A 21,751-nucleotide genomic window follows, 5' to 3' on the forward strand; every position below is an offset into this window, starting at 1 on the left:
GAGCAGTGATGCTGTTTGCTCCGTACATCAGCTCCTCTCCTTCAGTCACACAGACCCGGGCAGAGGCTGCACGTCCGCAGGCTGAGGAGGACCCTACCGCATAGCGTTACTGCCGCTGCCCCATATCTCCGCTCCGAATACATGGATGTCTCCGCTCGGAGCCCATTTCGACACTGGACGGTGCTCTTGTAGCCGTGTTCAACGACAGAAAAGCTGAACGTCTCAGCCCCCGGCTCTGTTTTGCGGGTAACTGGTTTATCTCGACGACACCGACAGAGGACCACACTCCCCCATCGTTAGCCCGCTAAGCTAGCTAGCCCGCTAACTTAGCTGTGGTACTTTACACCGAGTAGCCGTTAGTTCTCCGCCGTGTAGCTAGCCTGCGGTCTTCTGCGCCACAGAAGTGGATTGAGGTACCCAGTCACTCCAGGTAAGCGAACATGTCCAAGTCCTTGAAACGGTGTAATACGCTGTCAATACTAGGCGTTATCTGGTAGCAGCAGACGGGCGCTATGGCAGAGGGTTCTTGTTGACAGAAGCAGCCAAGCAACGGGGATGTGATGCGACTCACACTCAAACACACATATTGGGTTTTACTTCAGAGGTAGTTAGCCGGCACTTACTGCTATATAACCAGTCTGAATTATACTTAATCAACTGCTGCTAGTGTAATGGATAGGGGTGTTTTTAAGTACTTTTACGGTATTGTAATGGTAGCGCTCACTCAGGACTGTCGGCTTGTGAATGGGCCACTGTCAGGTTAACGTTATCTTCCACTTTGCCGCATTTGACTGCAGAGGGTATACCTTAAACGTTACAAGCAAATGAGTCCAGTGTCAGAAAAACCTGTCAGTGTAGTAACATTTAACCCATGCAGAAAACAGAAAGCCGCCCTCAAAGTTGATCATTACAGTCACTACATTTTACAGAGGGACATTTCCTCGTTTTTTTTCCCTCTCATGTCAGAGGTTTAACGTTGCACAACCTGGAAAGATGAACTGTACAACCGGAATTTAACCCCCGCCTGGTGCTTGTTGTGTCTTCTGTGTCCCAACAGAGGTCAGATGATTTAACTCAGCTCACTGCAAATATGTCCAGACTGAACCTCATTCCTTGAAGACTTTTTGGGACCTCCCTCTCAATTTAACAGAGGTTAATCACATTTCATGTAATGCAATCACTAGGAGACCTTTTACAGGGGTTGGCTGAATTGTGTGGAGTCTGATCTATGTGTGTGTGTGTGTGTGTGTGTGTTGGTGTAAAAAAAAAAAAACCTCATTGAGTGAAAGAGGAGAGAATGAGCATGCACGAGTGAGCATGCATTAACGATGCTGTAATTATCTCAAGAGATAAGAAAATGGATTCACTATCAATCGTGCATGTACGCAGTTGCAAAGTAGAGCAGATGAAGATGTAGGATTGACAGGGAACCAATTAAATTAATCTGTCATGTTCCTTACACGGAGAGGAAAGAGGAGCATGTATTATTTATCCTGGTGTATGTGTGTGGTGGGACAATATGCTGTACTGCTGGAGGGAAGAAGCTGCCGTTGCACTACCTGTAGCATGGGTCCCATGAAGCACAACATGAGCTGACTGCTTTGATCGCCTTTTGATCATCTGAGCCAAACTACATGAAAAGAATTACTGACCTGATCCTTGTATTAATACTTAAATATGTAGTTGGTGTTGCCTTGAAATATACACTATTTATGAGTTGCACGTTCTCAGCACTTGTGTTTGTTCTGATCTGGGTTGCGTATACCATGTTCTGGACCTTGCCTTGCAGCTGCATGTCTGTATCAACCTAGCCCTGTGTAAAGGCATGACTGTCCAGCATTGAAAGGAAATGAATCATGTTCCTCATTTCAAGGCCGTGGAGTCGGCATGATGCGTTTCCTGCCCGGTGTGTGTTAGCTGCGATTTCAGGCTTCAGCAGATGTGCCTGCTTGTGTTTCTCTGCTTTTGATTTTGTGACAGGTGATCTGAGATTTTTGCAGAGTAAAGAGGATTCTAGATGATCTCTTGTGATAGAGTTTTTGTCTTTGGATTGGGTTCAAATGTAGTTGGTGGTAAGGAGTGAACGTCATCCGTAAGGAGTTGCACAGAAATGATTTTAAACAAGGTGGTACATCACATGTAAGTAATAGGCCTGTGTGTTCTTTTTCCATTGTGTAATGGCAATGCAGGTGGTAATAATTATTATAATTGCATGGTGTGGAATGTTATTAGTTTAATCTTTACACGATTTCCAATTATATGGGCACAAAAGGAATCAAGATGTTTTACCTTTCATGTTTTTATTGTCTGAAAATACCATTACTTTTGTCTCTTCTACGATATATGAAATTGAAAGTGAAAGGTGCCTGATAGGAAAGTGTAAATCCCTGATATCCATTTTGTTTGTGTGTGTGGGTATTTGTGTGTATGTTCTTGTCATAGAGGGTGGCTTTGGTGCATTTATTGCTCCTAGCTGCTCTGGAACAATAGTTCTATTCTGGCCCATGTCTCCGGAGGGAGGCAGCAGCATTCGGCGTTCCCGGCACTCTGTGTGCCAGCAAGTCTTGGTTTAGGATTGGGTTTCCACAGCCACCTGGAGCTCAGAGCACAGGAATGCCATTGTTCCTCCTTCCAGACTATGGCCAGATCAGGCACACATGCAAATACACACATGCACATAAACAAACATATACAGTCGGTGCACTGTATGCAGCAGGAGCCTTTACCCGCCCTCCTGTCCCCCAAAACTGAGGTCACCCTGCTTTGTTCTGCTGTCATTGCTTTTATAAATAGACACTGAAACATCAGTCCTCTAAGAGCTGACATTCTCAGCAGAGCAATATGCTTGACCAAGTGGCTGGTTAGTGTTTTTTCTTTTTTTTTTTAGATGCAACCCACAGTACCAGTGAGCTGAGTGTTTTGTCATTAAAACTATTCCCTCTTATCAGCTGCAACCGCTTAAAACTGAAGATAAACTTCAGTGAGACTTCGATTGAAAACTTTTTTTTATGAGATATACAATTAAAAACCAACTGTTAGTGTCTTGAAGAAGGTTGGTGATTCAGAGCAAATAAAAAGATTTGTTTGTGGAGGCTTGTTTTCATTTTTCTTTTTTAAAATTTCTAATTCAGTTTGATTATTTAAAGCCCCTAATCTTCAGCGTAGGCTGTATACCAGATGACACTTTTTTCTTCTATAATTATATATATGTTGGATTGGCAGTTCAGCTATCTATAGAAGAAAAACCTGATTGTGGGGACATGTGTTTGTTGCAGAACAAAATGCCACCAAATGTGTGAAAATATTCAGTTTAACCTCATTGATGTGGATTTTCTTTTGGCCACTGAAATGGCAGTTTGATTTTGTTTACTTTAAATTCACCTTTTTAATCAAATCTTTCTCTGACAAGAAAGCCTCGCACAAACTTAAGCTGTCAGTCCGACACGTGATTACTGATACTTTCCAAACAAACCACTATTTCTTCTAAGGGGGGTTTGTTTTTGATAATACTCATGGTTGACACACACATCAGATAGAATTAAGTATCTTTACACTTTGCATCAGTTAATCTTTGCCAACATGCCAGTACAGGAGAAAACAGAATTGATTCTCACTTAGCACTTCACATATTGCATTTAAGTTCCTTCTCAACCAACTGACATTGCTAAACCATCAAGCCACAAGGGTTTGTCACCATATCAACTGAACAAAAGATCATTTGGACAAGCATCCTGTTTATCCTGTCATTGGCATCGTTCGAGTCACTTTTTTTCTTCTCTGAACTGGCAGCCTAGATTAGACTTTACAGAAACTGACTCCGGATGTTGATTACTAGTTTAGCTGGATCAGATAGCAAAGACCTAATTGGTGCGTTCTTAGACAAAGTGAGAGGAACAGAAAACAGAGTGGGATGAGAAGGAGAGAGATAGCCATCAGCAGCATTTAGCAGTTTTTTATGTGCCTCTCAGTCCTCCAGGGTTTGAAGTCGAGCACTTTCAGTTGTGTATGTGCGTGTGTTCGTGGGTGCGTGAGTGTTTGCTTGTGCATGTGTGCCCTGTGGCTTTCCAGCAGGTCACATTAGGGATAGAGTTGCATAGAAGTGGGTCAGCCAGTGCCACCAGGGAGTCTTGCCAACTCCCTGCTCCCTCTCAGGCTGAAACCAGTGAAAGGCCAACACAAACATACAAATCTCAGCTGCCTATATCTGTGTTATCCAATGTATTTGTATACAGTACATATACCTTTAATATATGTGCTTATACCCATGAGTAACTCAGTTCACATGCAGAGGAAGAATGTAATCTTGCCTTGTTTGACATTCAGTGATGTAACATGTCCCTGCTGTGTTTGTTGTACTTTGACTTCTCATAAATAACTTTGCTGAAAGCAGAAATATCTAAAAGCCATGAGGCAAAAAGAGCTATAAGTTATTGTGCAGTATGTTAGGTCTGCATATAGGGCATATGCAGATGATTCAGAGCTAGTCACTCTGTGTGTCTCAGCTGGATGGACACAGTGTTTCTGCTGGCTTAATGATAAGGAAATAGGATTTAGCCCAGTATTCAGCAGAGGTTTATTCATCTCCTGGCTGCAGCCTCCTATTTTCTCTTGTTTTCTCCTTTGGCTGGAATTAATGATCTATTTCTGTTCTCATTTTCTACATTGGTTCCCTATGTCTCAACACTGTTGAATAGAGATGACCAAGAAGTTACAAGGAGACAGTGATATAACCATAGTTGACACTGAATTACAGCATGCATATTGGCAGGGATCGCACTTGCCAGCATCTAGTACAAATAAAAGCTGATACTTTGAATCAAGTGAGGATCAGTCTGTCAGTGTTAGAGAGCTTCTTCCTTGCAGTCAGATTGAGGAGCTCCTCAGGCATACAGCACTTTTTGTAGATACCCAAATCAGACACTTGCAGATATAATTTACTAAACCAGTCTGCAACTGGCTATCAGTGTGAAAATGGGGCAGGTTTCAAGTGCTTGAACACTGTTGTGTTCATCACTTACATAGCTTTTCGTGCACTATCAACTGCCCTGGCACTCACAAAAGACAGCACTGTGAGAGGAACTTAAATCTGTGATGCATTATTTTGCTGTGTTTGCTTTAAGATAGTGAGGTAGTCTTCGTTTGCATGGTATCTGCATTCCAGTAAATGAGTGCTCAGTTCTTTCATCACATGCTCCTTGTTATCACTGAGAACAGGGAATGACTGTTGTTACCATTTAGATGACGGCCATCGGATGTGCCCCGGTCCAGTTTCACAGCTGAAATGAGTACTCCTGTAACTGACTTATTGATTAATAGAAAATTTAAATGTAGTTGTTCAATATTGCTTGCAGTCATTTGTGAAATAAAAAGGCCACATTTACATGTCATTGTCAGGTTTCACGATGGAAAGAAGCAAAAAAATATTAAGGCTGAGTGGTGAAGAAATTAGGGTTATGTTGACAGATATTCAGTCAGTGCAAGTGGTCATTTTTACCTTTATTTTTCATAAAAAACCATGCAAGAATAATGAAGTAATTCTCGGTTCCATCCATTCGCCATCACCCCTCTTCTTCATTTATAATGGTTTGTTGTGGCACTTGATGTGACACACAAGCCTCTGTGATTTGGATGTATTGGGTATGTTACAAATTCTGTAATATTCTTAAGTCATTACTTAGTCCTAACATGAGAGTGCTTACTCAGTTTTTAACATGACAGGCACAAATCATGACCGACACCTTGACAAACTGGATGAAAATCATGCAAGTCTCTGCATGATATGACTATCAGAATCTGACTTAAATGAACATCAGTCTGGCATCTGTTGGAAAGGAGACAAACACATTTTGTTGTCAAAGAGAGGTGTGTTGTCATTTATCGCCTGTTTGAATAATAGCCAAATGTTAAATTTACGCATTCCATTAACACTCGGACATGTCAATACAGTGTTGTCAATTTGAATGAAATCCAGTTGCATCTGCCATTGACTTGTTGATGCAAGTCTAGTTGGGTTTGATGTAGTACAGCTCATCTTCTCATGACTTGATTAACTTCAGAGAGATCCAGTGTAAAAGAGGGCCAGAGCTTTCAGAGGCACCTTGAACACTCACAGTGGAATAATATGGACTGCAGCCGCTCAGCCTGGCAGTATTGAATAACGCTATAGATTGTTCGGCCTAGCTCCCACAGTTCTCTTCTTTGTAAAAGTGTGCTGTTCATGTGTCTGTATGTTGCTCACAGCATCTGTTTCAGCCTGAGATATGACCCGACAGGAAAAGACATAGTTTCCATGGCGACAGCCCTGCTACTTTCCCATCCCCCATCACCCACCAATAGAGGAAGTGGAATATGTCCAATTTCTGCTGACTCATGGAGAAACAATTGTGTGACACACACTTAAGCACAGATGTCTCTCTTAACTCTGGCTTGGGGTAATTGTCCTTTTGTCTTTTTATACCTCCACGCCGGTGACAGCTGTGACCGGAGACTTTATCTTTTCCGGTTATCTGTCCCATTATTGTCAATGTGGAATGTCAGGAACGCGTACAGTAAATTTCTGTAAATTTTACACAAATATCCATCTGACCTGGATGGCCCTACTTCTAGTGATTAAAAGTCAAGGTCATTATAATGTCTCAAAACATGTTTTTGACTGTGATAAAATTTCACACAAATGTGAGAAATTCTGTTATGACATCTTACGTGTATTGGACAATATCCTATTCCTCTGTAAAGTAGTGAAGATGACATATTTCTTACTGGAAATTATTCACTGGAATCATATATGTGAATATAGTGATTAGAAAATAAATAATACCTTACTAAAGTCATTTAAGACATGGATGTAAACTGGAGGCATATGACCATGACTTAGTTATTGTGGTTTTTGTTTCACACTGTTTGACCTTTGAGTGTATGTTTACGGGCCTGCCAAAATTATTACGTAATTGCTGTATCACAGTTATTTGGGCTAATCGTGGCTATTTTGTATAATCGTGCCAGTCATCTCCTGCCAGCTGTTTAAAAACACTTGGATGAAACTAATAGAAACGCCATATCTCACCATTATATCCACATCATTTTACTGGTACATTACATTTTACATTTAAAGCTATACCATATGATGTGGCATTTTTACACTTTTCTTTTGTCATCTTAAAATGCTCCTAATAAGCGTGTGTTAAACTAAAATGTAAAAGAAATCCACCAGGTATTGAAACTCAAAAATGTTTAATTCTCGTATATTTCTGATAAAAGTCTGACCAATCATTTTATTCGGTCCGAATAAAATAATTGGCCGAACCTGGCTGAGCCTCCTGTCAATCATCCATTACGGTCGTCCAGCATCCGATCCATTATCGCCATCTCCACATCCTATACGAGTACCTCTGAATCTGACGCATCACTCGCGCTGCTTCTCCTGTCACTGACCACAGTCTTTCTAGGATGTGTGGATAGAACTCAAATGCACATGTGGATGGGAATAAACGGATTTATGAACAGAAACAACAACTAAGGAGAACAAACAGGAGTCTGATGAATGAAGGATGGAGATAAAAGTCCGGAAGTCAGCTGTACTGGACTGAACAGGTCTGCATAAAGCTCAGCTTTTATGACCGTGGGACTCATACAGGTACATGTACATAGTGTCACACAGTGTAGGATTATGTAGGATGATAAATATATGGACTATGAAACCTCAAATGTCCACGGAAAAATTCGCGGAGGCCACACGTTCACAGTGCGCGCGCCCGTCGTCTGGGCATCTCATCTCCGTGGTGCAGTGAAGACCCTGACCCAGTACTGCACAGACCAGACCCTTAAATTCAGGGTCTACTGATGGAACAGGGGCCGCGGGCCCGCGGCAGGTGGATGATGCATCTGATTACTGAGGGAGGGGTCTGCGGACACACCGAAGTGGACCGGACCTGCCCCTCTGCTTCCTCCGCGCGCATCAGGTGAGAGGAGGCGAGCATCAGAGCTCAGGCAAGGGGAAGGGGGAGGGGCTTTGGAGGGAGGCGGGTTGTTCATGTTCAAACTTTTACTAAGTGCTGTGAGAAATGCCACATCGGTAGGTATAGCTTTAACTGGTACTTTTCAAATAGTGCTTTATTGATATTAGCAATAGTTTTCTCTGTATATTTCAATAATAGACTTTGTTAACTTATATTTGATAAATGTGCTCTTTTCAGTAGGGATGCACAATAACTATCGGCACCGATAATTATTGGTCCAATATTGAAAAATGTACATCATTCAGATAATTCCAATAATTCAAGTTTTCACAAATAAATAGAGACCATAATAATAACTATAATAATAATTGCTTAGATTTCGCGCATTTCCAAACTGACTCTGGGCCGGTTCACTTCTGGTGTGAGTATAACCGGCCTCGAGCCGAAACAAATCAAGAAACCATACGCCTTTTTGTGCTTGACAAGCCACCGTAGCCACATGGCATTGTGAGTAATCAACAAAACTGGAAGTAGCCGAGCTGCATGGGTAGCCAGAGCTAATAGCAGCAGCCATGAGATGTGGACAGACATGGAGCAATAAGGAGATTGAATGTCTTATTGACATTAGGTCAAAGGTCACGTAGGACCTCCATGTTTGTTTTCATCAACACCTGCCATCTCTGATTCACCTCGCCCCCAACTTTTCTGTCCAATGCCAGTGCAGTTCATCATATGCATGCTTCTGTTTGAAAAGTTTGGTCCACTAGCAAAAAGTACAATGAGAATGTGATCCGACCCAAACAAACAAAAAAAAAAGTCTGCACCAAATAAGCAGACCAAAGTACTTTTAAGGTGTGAATACACAGACAAAGAGCAAGATCAAGTGATTGTGGCCACTTTTTTGGTCAGGCAGCAGAAGAAGAGGGACATCCTAAAACACTTAACGTAGAAAAAGTTTGACGTCGCTTAATGCCTGAGAATAGTGATCAATCATCACCAAAGTTCGTGTAGACATCTCTAGTCATGCCCACTTTCATCTCAGCAAAAATCACAACAACCCCAATTTTATGGATGTTGTCGACGTCAAGCCTTTTTTTCTCCATAGGCACACATTATAGAGAAAAAGCTTAATGTAGCTTAATGTCTGAAAACAGCAGTTGATCATCACCAAATTATGTATGTGTACATAAATAGTAAGTAACTGAAAACCCTTGGTCTTTGTCCATTTCAAGCAGCCATAGGCTTTTGTTTCTGTGGAAGCCTTTATTTTACTATCAACTGAGTTTTACCACTGGCTTAAAATAGTAAGAAAAGAATTTGAGGAATGGGAACTATTGTTGTTGCAGTTACAAGAAGCAGGAAGTTATTGGTATCAGTTGTAAAAAACAATTATCGTGCATCCCTACTTTTCAGTTTTTATTTACAAAGCCTGAACGACAAACAGAAAAGCAATTTTTTGTTTTTCATTGCCCAACACATGATAAATGGCTCTTCTTAATTAGGAGTATGGTATATAGTTAAATTCTTGCCAGGATTATTGTTGGCTATGGTTGCATATAATTAACAGAAAAATACAATTAAATTGTAAATCATAATTATTTATTTGACAGTTAGCCTAATTGTCAACTTCACACTATCAATGACAGCCCTGTGTGTGCACTGAATTTTCTTTTTCTGTCACTAGCTTAAAACACTTATTCTCCAAAAAACAAACAAACAAAAAATGGTTTGTTATCCTTGTTTTTCTTCATAAACATGACCTAAAACATGATTGGATTTTCACACAATTCCTAAAAGTAGATAAATGGATCCCAAGTGTTGAGGCGTTCTGGTCCAGAGACATCCTAATTGCAGTCTTTGGATAAGGTTGGGATAAGGTTTTGATGTAGGAATGCAATATTTTATTTAGTGCCAGATATTAACACTTCTTAATCAAGCTTAAAATGTTGGTCTCATCCACCCACAGACCATAATGACACCAGTGGTTTCCTCATTGCAGGTCTGCCATGTAGACAAATGTGCTTCAGTGATCTCCTGGACAGTGGTCTCATGATGACATTAGCCTCAATGATGTCAGTGTAGTTTCCTAAACGTGACCCTGGGGTTAAATGTCATCTCCTGGACAATGTAACACTTTGCTCTCGGTAGAAACAGTGTTGGATCCTCTTACCATTTTTATTTGAGCTGTGATATATTTCCAGAAACCTGTGTCATTAAGATGAAACATTAAGAGTGAAGACCCAGATTGTTAAGGAGGAGCCTCCCAGATTCACACCTGATTGTCATACCAACATCTGTTTTCTTTATAATTTTAGTGCTTCACATGCTTTCAGCCACCCACAGTTGTGCAATTGGGTTCTCCTTGTCTAGTTTTTGGACTTAAGTGGGAATCTGAGTATGTTATAGAATATACACTCAAGGAAAAAAGAAATGCACCATTTTCTTTTTCTTGATTTTTTTCAGAAATATGACAGTTATTGCAAAATTGCAAACTACAATGAGTTCAGTACTATTCTGAGTCAAAATGAAATGATTGTTTTCCTGGTTCCAGTTGATTGATTTTGATTAGCAATAAGAACTGTATTTCTGTATTCCTCATCCATGTAGAGTGGTAGACTCCAAACACCCTGGCTACGGCCCGTCTGCTCAGTCCAGCTTGAAGCATGCCAATGGCCTGATCTCTGTCCGGTTGCAGTAGTCGTGGCACTGTGGACAAATGTGTTTTTGCTCCATTTTTGTGTCTTTTTTATAGGGAATGGTTGTGCACAATTGAGGAGAGGTCCAGTTCATCTGTGAGTTTCACTCATGAGCAGACATGGATGAGGAATACAGAAATACAGTTCTTATTGCTAATCAAAATCAATCAACCGGAACCAGGAAAACAATCATTTCATTTTGACTCAGAATAGTACTGAACTCATTGTAGTTTGCAATTTTGCAATAACTGTCATATTTCTGAAAAAATCGAGAAAAGGAAAATGGTGCGTTTCTTTTTTCCTTGAGTGTATTTATTCGGAAAAAAAAGAGTAAGTAAAAAAGCACTACCACTAAGAAATATGTTTGTGCAGTTAGTGCCTGTATGTTCCTTGGCCAAATTATACTTTATTTATTGCAGTGGGGATATTCTTTCTTTGCACTCGATCCAATATTTTGTTAAGGAGCTGCCACAGTTTATTACCGAGGGACTAACACAGTTCTTACTCCAGTACTTTGGTCAAGTGCACTAGCAGGAGTACTGCCCAGCATACTTATCTTTGGGTTGGCGGAAGCCCAGCAGTATGTAAACCCTCCACCGAAAGGTTGCAGTCAGCTGTAGAAAGGTTCAATCACGACTAAATACGGAGCTACTGTGCCACAGAACCCACGGAACTGCTAAATCAAGAAGCCTAGAGAGGATTTATAGAGATTTACAGCTCTACACTTCTCACTGCTTTCATCACAAAAAGGGAACAGTGGCTATACCTGGAGGACAGCTCCTAATGGGTCTATGTTCACAGATCTGTTATATGTAGACCTTTACTACTTAAGTTAAAAGCAGTACTTAAAAGTAGAAATCCTACAACAACAACAACAAAAATGGAGGGCCCTATAACATTTTGCACGAAGCCGATGTGAATCTTATGCAGAATTTTTAGCTGACAGTACAACCACTATAGTTTATCACCAATCCGTTTGTGGAAGACGGAAGTAGAGGAGGACTTTTGAGCAACAATACCACCTAGGAAGAACAGACAACCCCTCGGGACGCTCATGACTGTTGGCTGAGAACTGAATGGAAATACGAGTACCATTGCATGCTACATTGGGATAATGTATGCACATAATTCTTGTTGTGGAAATCATAAAGACAAACTTGGATGAGACTTGCCAAACGTGATTGCTATGTTAGTGTGGTTAAAATGGAACATAAGGGAGGACAGATTTCAAATGTGAATGGTTTTTGTCATTTTATGCACAACATATGGAAAAATTCTGTAAAAAAAAAAAATATGTGGGAGGAAGAAAAATGTAAAGAACTCTTCTTTAGTGAACTAGCAGTGGTTCCTGTCAGCTCATTTAGTTTTGTTTACTTGTTTTTGGTTGCTTTTAATGAGGCACCTTCTACCCAGTTAAATAAACAACATGTAGTGGGGATATTTTTCATAATTAAATAAATTGGAAGTGCAGTGTCAGAATTTCAATGATGCAACTGCAGTCTTAATTGTTTTTTGCAAAATAATGTGTTGCAAGTACAGCTAGAAGGAAAATCTATGGTCAAAATAATGTGTTTTGTTAAAAGACAAGTATCTTTCTGGAAGTTTGGACAGAGAGGGAAGAAGTTGAGTAGAGAAGAGCAGGGCAGATGGACAGGTCTCTGCTGTGGCAGCTCTGGGCTCTGTCTTAGTTTGTGACAAAGTGAGCTATCTGCCCCAGACTCACCCTGACTATGGTGCAGAACACCCCTCTGTGCCCACATACACACAACCGTCCATCTCTAGCTCTTATCAAGTACGAAACCACTACTCTGTGTATGTGGGTCTGTGTTTGTGTGTCTGAGGACTCTTTGAGTGGAGTTGTTGTAGCCCGGTCACACTGATAGCCATATCAACAGTTACTCCTGGCTGATGGACTGCAGAACAACAGGCCCATTGTTTTTCCGAGTGTGTGTGCTAAGCCACCAGAAATTGCATTTCTACAAGCCACAAATGTCAGACCATTGTGCTCATGTGTCTTGGGAGCATGTGTGTGTGTGTGTATGTGTGTGTGTGTGTGTGTGTGTGTGTGTGTGTGTGTGAGAGTGTGTGAGAGTGAATGTGTGCTGCAGTGTAATCCCAGAGGCTGGGATGTGGGTCAGTGTGGCTGCAGCTCTGCGGGTTGTGGACTGGAGTAGAGGCAGCAGGATACTGCCTTTGTATTTACTGTAACGGGACAAGGCTGGATGAAAATGAAATATCACCAACAAACATTTGACCTTTTTTGAGTTTGCCAGCTCTGCAGTTTTATATAGGCTGAACAAGATGCTTTAACCATTGTATTTATTCTAGGGCTGCATGAAACTGACAATTTTGAGAATTTTGAGAATTGTGATTACAAGTTTATGTTTTGATTTAGGGTTTGTCAGCAGTCACATTGTGTAACAGAGATGTAATAAACACAAATGTAGACCATGTGATGTAGTAATGGGAAATCCAATTCTTTTTACTAACTCAGTTCTTTCAGTTCATTTATCTGTTGTGAATCAATTCCGAATTGATTTATTTGAATCACCAATTAAAAAGAATAAAAATAAAAAAAACATCTAGTGGGCATTGGTCGTGAACTGGAGGTGCCAAATTGCTAAGCATATGCTTAATCCAATACGCTACTTGTCAAGCAGTAGTGCTGACAGGTCTAACCCTTAACATCTCTCTTTTCTGTCCATCTATGAATAATGTAATTAGAAAGTTACAAAAATTTACAAAGATTTTCCACTTGTATATCAGTGTAGTACTACTTTGTCAATCATTAATTGTATTTAGTATGATTCTATCTATCTATCTATCTATCTATCTATCTATCTATCTATCTATCTATCTATCTATCTATCTATCTATCTATCTATCTATCTATCTATCTATCTATCTATCTATCTATCTATCTATCTATCTATCTATCTATTTTATGTTGCTTAAAAAACCTTTGTGCTCTGTGTGTTTAATTTGATTTTATTAGTGTGCTTTCTTCTTGTTCTGTCTTGTTATGGTAGAGGTATCTAGTTTTATTCAGTGGTTCAATAGACTCAGCGATTTGCGAAGTGATTCAGCGAGTCATAGATTTCTGAATGATTCAGCAAGTCATCGATTCGTGAACAATTCAGCGAGTCATCGATTTGTGAACGATTCAGCGAGTCATCAATTTGTGAATGATTTAGCAAGTCATTGTTTTGTGAATGATTCAGCGATTCGTGAACGATTCAGTGAATCATCGATTCTTGAATGATTCAGAATTGATTAAGCAGCTCAACTCTACTTGGCGCTACTCGGCCACTCTTTCATTCAGCGGTTCACTACCTCGGCTTAGTCAGTCTGTCCATCGCCACCAACTAGTCTTGCAATTCAATCAGAGATCTTGGCGTGGAGACTACCTGCTGCATGGTGCACCTCACAGCACTTCTGCGTCTGACTTAATGAGTGATTCTGACTAGTTTATGTGATAAACAAAATATTAGCGAAGTATTGCTGAATCAATTCTGTTGCGTTCGCGAATCAATTCAACTCGTTCACTTAAAATAATTCATTCGTGAATCAGCCCTCACTAATGTGATGGTAAAATCACTGACTCTCAGGCTGAAATGCAAGTAAAGATGGAAGAACTGTTGCAATAGCTGTAAACAGTAAAGCAAAGCTACTGATAATATGAACCCAGTCTTGACTCGGGAAAAGAAGGCAACCTTGGATGATAACTTTGCAAAGACAGGTCAGTAGTTTTAGCAAACATAAACACATCTGTTGCAAAACTTAATGTGTCATTTCATGATGCGTTGTGAAGTAGATGTAGGTTATAGCAATAGTCACACTGTAAGATAGTTAACCTAAATTTCTGACACTGTTGGGTCGAAATGGGAAACGGCCATCAGCAAAACTCTGTCACTGTGCAACACAGGACCCATGTTTTTTTTGGGAGGGTTTGTGCTTTTTTTGCCATGATCTGGGATATCACTATGTTTTGTCATTGTTTGTCTGCAACCCAAAATCACATGGTGTATACCACGCTTTAAGAAATATATTCTTTAGTAAAGTAAACTGGAGGGGGACATTGCACACTCATTTATGCTGATGCCAAGTGGCTACAATGCTGTCATGTTTTGTTGGTTTGTCTTTGGCCTTGGAGGAGGTATGCATTAGTCGATATTGCAATTCAATGAAACTGTCTTCCTCCCAATGTGAGAAAAAGCAACTAAAAATATTTTATGGGTCTTCTCCAAAATGTTATGCTGATTAGTGCAACGTTGGGATTACTTTGGATGGCACTCTCTGTACACAGTGGCAGTGTAAGCAAGTGAACATCATTCAGGGCATGAGTAGAACCAACATAAACATAAACATAAACAGCATAAGTTGGTAAAACTGTTTTTTCATGCTGAAATCCAACAGCAGTGCACACATCAGGAGTGAAATACACAACTACAACAAAAATGTTGCAGGACTGACCTGATCTGATCACAGTGCTGGGCGATTATTGTTCAATGTGAACTTGTATTACAGTAGGATATTCTTTAGTTTTCATGAAAGTCATGAAAAATGTGAGCGCTTAGTGTGTTCTTTCGACTAGAGAAAACATAGCAGCATCAGTAAAAAAGAGGGCTGTGAATCAAAACAACAATGAACCAGGCAGCCATAATTGATTCCATTGTTTTTTATTAGTTTTATTAGATTTATTGTCATTTTAAAGCATGTACATCTAAGTGCACATACGAGGTAAAATACATCTTACATAGGAATATGAATTAAACCTGAAAAATGTTACTTCCTTAATATTGGGGAGAAGATACATTTTATGTGTGGGGCTTGTCCTGTATCTCCATTCGTCTCATTTTGGACTCGGTGTGAAAGCTCATTTGAGGTTAGTGTGTTTATGGATGTGTGTATATGTGCAAAAGACTATTGACCTAATGACGGAGCTGCTTAAATGAAATATTGATAGCACTAGGAAATGTGTATATGTGTGCGCTATATGTGTATATTTAGATCTCTCACAGTGATTGATTGTGCATTTTACAGCAGCCAATATACTATTGGGTGTCAGTTTTTTTAATATGGTCTAATAGATGAGACCACTAGAACTGACCCAGAAGTATTAAATATCAAGATTAATGAGCATAAAGTGTTCATTCAGACAGGTAGGTTACATGATAGTGTCAACAGCAGCTGACAGTAGCGTCTTTATTTGTTAAGTGGTTTTTAATGCCTCCTGTAAGATGAAAAATGCTGTTCTGTCTTTGCTTTGTGTCAGAGTCTGCAGCAGTGGTTATTACACACACCGCCAGTGACTGTTATATTATATGGGAGATCATGTCATCCTACATTTTGACTCAGTGTGGTTGTAGTACATTAGCTGAGCGTTTCAGTTTTCCATTACATCACAGAGCAGTTGTGTATATTAGTTACTGGCTACCAACATGATGAAATTCCTGCCAGTGTTTGAAAAAAGATATGAGTTTATTAAAGGTCCTGTGTGTTTATACAGAGCATCTAATTGCAGAAATGGAATAAAGCACTTCTATTTTTGTTTTCATTATGTGTAATCAGTGCAGATAGAACAGTTTACCACCTATCAGTATAAGTTAATATAATGCTTCAATATTAGGCTTCTTCAGTGGAAATACTGACTTTGAGGGAAAATAATAATAGCTGAAAAGACAAAAATCACTTCCACCTAGAATTTTTTTTTTTACACTTAGTTTGATGTTCACATTTATTGATTAACTGCTTTGAGTCTGATGTTCAGTGATTCTCATTTATTCCGGTACATGTATTACTTGGACTTAGTATTAAGCTAGAGTCAGAATGTTTTTAATCAAGTGAAAGAAATCAGTTTCAGATAATGTGTTTTCATTAACCTTTTTTTTTGATGGTGGCTGATTGATCTATTGGCTTTTTCTAGTATTCAATTGGTTGCATATCACACCTAAACATTTACATACTTGGTACTTTTTAATTCAGTTTTTTCTCATTATGCTTGAAACATTTTATTTCTGTATTTACTGTACATTTATAGCTGTAGTGGTTACTTTTTGTGTTAATGTTTTCATATGTTAACTTGGAATTTTATTTATCTAGTTATGGGAAATATCACTGTTTTTCACAGTCAAGAGGCTTACTGAATGTTCTGGAAAGTGATATTTTACATTAAGATAAACAATGTACAGTGTTTTATTTCTTCTTTATGTTTTAATGTTATTTATTTTCATTCCTTCAAACTTCCTTTTCAAAATGAGCTTTGAATTTTCCATAAACTGCATTAATATATTCTTCTTATCCTTTATTTTATTAACATTTTAAATACTTTTATTAAATACTGTGGTTTTGTCTGAGCGTTACACGGACAACTAAATGCAAAAACAAAAAAAAAAAGCTTGTGACATATATATAAATTGTAATATAGTTTTAATTCACAGTTTAGCGGTGCACCACATTAGGAAAAGTTGAATGCTCCGTGTAATTGCTGCAAAGTCTGTCCTGGATGTTTCTGGGAGCTTTTGAGCTCACAGCTGGGGGCATGGATGCAGTTGAGATAAATCTTATTAACAAAGCTCCTGTCCAGGCAGGGACAGCAGGGAGATACGGAACCAAGAACAAATCAAAGCCTCCAGATGTCACGAACACACACAGAGATAGACTGGAAAGTTTTAGGCTAAATCCGTTCTGTGTAAGCACTCGAGACACAAAGGAGGGAAGGTAGTCAGTGTGTGTACGTGTGTGCTGTGTGTGTGTGTGTGTGTGTGTGTGTGTGTGTGTGTGACACCGCTGTCACTGTCATGCCTATTACAGTGGTCTAGCTGCCTGCTACTTTGTTTCCTGTGCTCTCTATTCTCTGTAAACAGGAAGCTGATTTTTTTCTTTCTTTCTGTACGTCTCTTCTTTCATCTGTCCTTTTCTACCCTTCCCTGAGTCCCTGTTTCTTCCTCTTCATACCCTGCCTCCCCCTGTGTACATACAGTATATCTAGAAAGTGACAGGTCCCCTGCTCCCCACATACATCCTTGTTTTGGAAAGCAAAAAAACAGGCTGTTGTGTGAGTTGTTTCATCTGAGACAACTGTGACATAGTGCTGTGTCCAGGGAGGCTGGACCAGCTGCTTCTTACCTATTTTCTCCTTGCTCTATTCCTGGCATTCCTGTTTTTCCTCATTGGGCTTCCCCTGGAAAGCTGTCAGAAATGGTGAGCTACAGCTACAGTTGCATGTGATTCTCTTGTTGTTATCTTTTGTTGCCTTTCCCCTCATCCTTATTTAGCATGGTGTAGGTGTTTGTGCGTGCAAGGTGCCGCAGGCAGCCCCTCAGGTCCTTCCTTTCCCACAAAACTGGATACAAGAAGTGTCTGGCAGAGCAGCGAGGGCTCGAAGGAGGTGAAAGGGAGCTGTGCTTGGCACAGGATTGACGCTGTTTGTTGTTGCTGAAACCAAATATGTCATCTTTGGCCTCCCTCTGTTACCATGTACCCTACGTACAGAGTCACATAACACATTTAGACTCGCTGGCTGTGAACCAAGCACACACACACACACCTCATGCTCATAGCAAGAAATCACACGGTTTTGAGAAAAGAGACCTTTCTTCCTTACACAGTTTGTCCTCTGTGTCTTTCTGAGGCAGTCTTTAGAAAAAGAGCGGAACAGTTAGGTTTAATGCTCAGCCATGGCTGGTTGGTCACAGTGTGTTCATGCAGAGCCTGGAGAATGTGAAGGTCCGATTTGATTGTCTCTGTTTCAGCACAGCCCATGTTACCCTCTAAATAGTCCAGAACAAGGGTCATTTTTGAGTTGTTTGGCCTCAAAAACCTCGAGCTTCAACTTGCCATCTTGAGACTGTAAGATGTTAGGTTGGTGTAGACACACATAAACCACATGGTGTGGGTCAAGTGATGTCTGCCTGCTGAAAGAAGACTTAAGCTTGCAAAGACAGAACTCTTAATTTGTCTTAATCTGTAAGCTCCTTTCCACCTCTGCATTTTTGTTAGTTTGCCTCAGTTATTGGTCTTTTGGATTTACAACAGGAATGACGTTTCCCCAGGCTGAAAGGAAAGAGGCCTGTGTGGGAGAAGAGACAGACTTTGTGGATTAATAACAGGGAGTGAACTGTACGGACAGAAAGACAGAAACAACAGTCGGGAGGGATGGTGAGGACGCAGCCTGTTGGCTCCTATGCTGCATTTTCTGAGCCTTGAACAAAAGGAATTGCAGAAGCAAGAAAAAGTCAACATTAAGCAAAAGTAAGAATGAGAGAATAGGTGACAAAATAAATTATTATGCTTTGGTGGCTGTTTGTTTAGAGGTCAAATGAGTACTTGATAGTTGTAGAAAACAAACTGCTCTCAATCAAAACGGTAATAAAGAATGTTGCCAAGTGTGTGGGATCATGTGAGTTCTTGTTTTCAGCTCCATTGTGAATTTGATGTGACTCAGGCAGAAATCATGTTCACAAGTACACAAGGTAACAAAACATATAACACAGGCCTAGTCGTTCCTAGATCCTTTAGCACAGAGGTGTCAAAGAAATATGTCAATGCCTTACTTAATAAGAATACACTGTGAAAAACAAAGACATGCCCCACTGTCACAGCTCATTGTTTGTCCTCCTGCTGATTTGCATTTCATACAGAAAATCCTGATGGTGTTGGTCCCTTCCAGGATGACAGTGTCACTGTCCATAGCCCATGAAGGCTACATACAACATGGTTTGACTATGAAAATGATGTCAGTTATATGCCTCATATAGACAGCGGTGGTTTCCTTTGTTTGCAAAGCCATCATATTTATGTGTTTAACACTGTGTTTGTCTTACCACAGCAATATTTGTATCAGTGTCACTGCTACGTTTTGTGCTTCTATAAGCGTGAGGTCAGGGTTTACATTTATTTAGCAAACAATTAATGCTCAGGTGGAGGAAAAGCTGAGGTGGCGGCATATGTTGGAAGGCCTCCCAGCATTGCTGCACTGCTGGATCGATGCCCAGTGAAACATAGATACAGAGTCACTCTCATTCAGATGTTCACAATTACATCTGCCTCATTGCCATAAAAATAATTAATTAAAATAATCAAAACATTTCAGCCAAACATCTTTATGTTTCATTGTGTTGCTGTCGTCCTCTTTGTGGTTTCTCGCATTGTCTTCGACAGTTTCTTAACATATAGCACTCCTACTTCGTGACTACAGCATGAGATGGCCACAAAACAGAAAGAGAACAGGAAGAGACAGACATGGAAATGCGTTGCTAGTTGCACTGCAGTGTTGTGTGTGGTTCTGTAGGTGTATTTTGTGATTGTCAGGGGAATCTGATGAGTATTTATAGAAGCTCTTGCTTGTCCTGCTTCCAATTTGCAGATGGATTACGTTCCACTCAAACTTTGTGGAGGTGTATGTAAGGTAAAGGAATGAGAGGTAGATAGACAGTTTGCAGCTTGTTTTTTTTTTTTTTTTTTTTTGTATATTTATGTGTGAGATCAACAAAGAGAACAAAGAAGATGAGGAATGATGACTCACCAGGAGCAGACAGACACACCTTTGGCGGCCAAGACCCTTCAGATATTGAGGCGTACCTGCAGTGCAGTACATCCTCCTCACACTCACTATCGCAGGGTTGTGTGTGGGCTGGCAGGAAGAGATTTATGGTATGGCTCTTCTTGTAATACAAAATCTAATACACACATACACAAGCTGGCAATATGAAGTCCCAGTGCACCAGAATGATGACTTGGCTTTAAAGTAGGCCAAGGACCAGATTGAAGGACACACACACGCACACACCCATACTGAGTCACATTCAGTCTCATCTTCATTCTCTGCGGATTTTTCAAAAATAGCAGATTAATCCAGTGAAATGAGCAGTTCTGTGAATCAGTCACTTGTCCATCCCTATATCCCACTACCCGCTCATCTCTCCGTCTTTTATCCCACTCCAAAGCTGGAACAGAGTCTTTGCTTATGTTTGACCTTTGGTTGTGTGTGTGGATGGTCTTGGTATAATGAATTTATAATAACATGCAAGGAGATACAGCACAGATCTAGGCTTACAATCTAGAAATGATTGACAACACTAAACTTTCCAAAGTCCACTATAGATGACTAAATGATGATACATCTCTGCAAACACTGGGGAAATGTCTGCGCAACTGGAAAACTGCCCAGTGATTTGGTGACTCTGGTTGTGTGTTAATGGGAGAGAGATGAATGTTATTATTGTGCAAAGCCAGGAAGTGTTTCTCAATCTGCTGAGTGACAGCTTTTCCCTGGTCTTCCTGCGGCTGCTTCACGGGTCTGCATCCCTGATGTGTGATCAGAAAGCTCTCAAGCTGTTTGGAAAAATCACAATCCGCACTCTATGAACTGTTACTGGAATGTTTTCAATGGGCCTGGGCAGTATATTGACTTGAAATACATTTTCTTCTGAGATATAAAATGAAACAGTGTAGGTTATATTGATCCAGTTTGATGTTGTCCTGTTTACATTTTTATTGGTTGTTTTCTGCAGGAGGATTCACACAGATCGGAGAATTTTATTTATTATTGGCCAGTTTTCTCATTTATTTTGTAATTTACATGTTTTGCAGCTGTACATTTTCATAAAGAAGAAAATGCAGTTGCAAAAGGCTGCAGTTCAGTGGTGCAGTGTGTGTTCGATTGAGCCGTGCACCCGTGATTTGCATGGTTAATTTTCGAAAAGCACGGCCAAAAAAATGGTGCATGGCTTGCTCAAAGCTGTGCTAATTATCAATATATTGTTCTCTTACCTTATCAGGGCCTAATTTTGGGCTAAATCCGTCGATTTTTTCACAAAAATGAAGCGAATCATCAATTAATTCTAGAGGGTCCCTGGACGTGTTGGTGGCAGCAAGTCGGAGCCTCGCTGAATCTGTGTTTCAATTTGTGTGGAAAGCTCAGATGTCAAACTACTTCTGTTAAGTCAATTGTCTTGAATGCACATGTAAAACATGTAAAAAGTTATGAGACACAATAAACATAATTTTTTGGCGATAGTGTCATTACGTTTGGTGCGCATTTGGTGCAGGTAGAGACGGTAAAAACAGGCTTCTAAGTGAATTTCTTGCAAGCAGGAA

General features: G+C 40.1%; 1 protein-coding gene across 2 annotated transcripts in view; it reads left to right on the forward strand.

Annotated features, from left to right (window-relative positions):
• galnt1 (UDP-N-acetyl-alpha-D-galactosamine:polypeptide N-acetylgalactosaminyltransferase 1) overlaps positions 1-21,751 on the forward strand; it is a 48,614-nt gene continuing 26,863 nt past the window's right edge. Inside the window, exon 1 of one of the 2 annotated variants that reach the window (XM_030158089.1) lies at positions 1-430. The gene's annotated coding sequence lies outside the window, so the exon portion shown is untranslated. Of the gene's footprint in view, positions 431-1,130; positions 1,153-21,751 lie in introns of those variants that run through there. The other variant, XM_030158090.1, reaches the window with a different exon arrangement.

The sequence above is a fragment of the Sphaeramia orbicularis genome, chromosome 16 (assembly GCF_902148855.1).
Source record: "Sphaeramia orbicularis chromosome 16, fSphaOr1.1, whole genome shotgun sequence".
In the NCBI taxonomy this organism is placed as follows: domain Eukaryota; kingdom Metazoa; phylum Chordata; class Actinopteri; order Kurtiformes; family Apogonidae; genus Sphaeramia; species Sphaeramia orbicularis.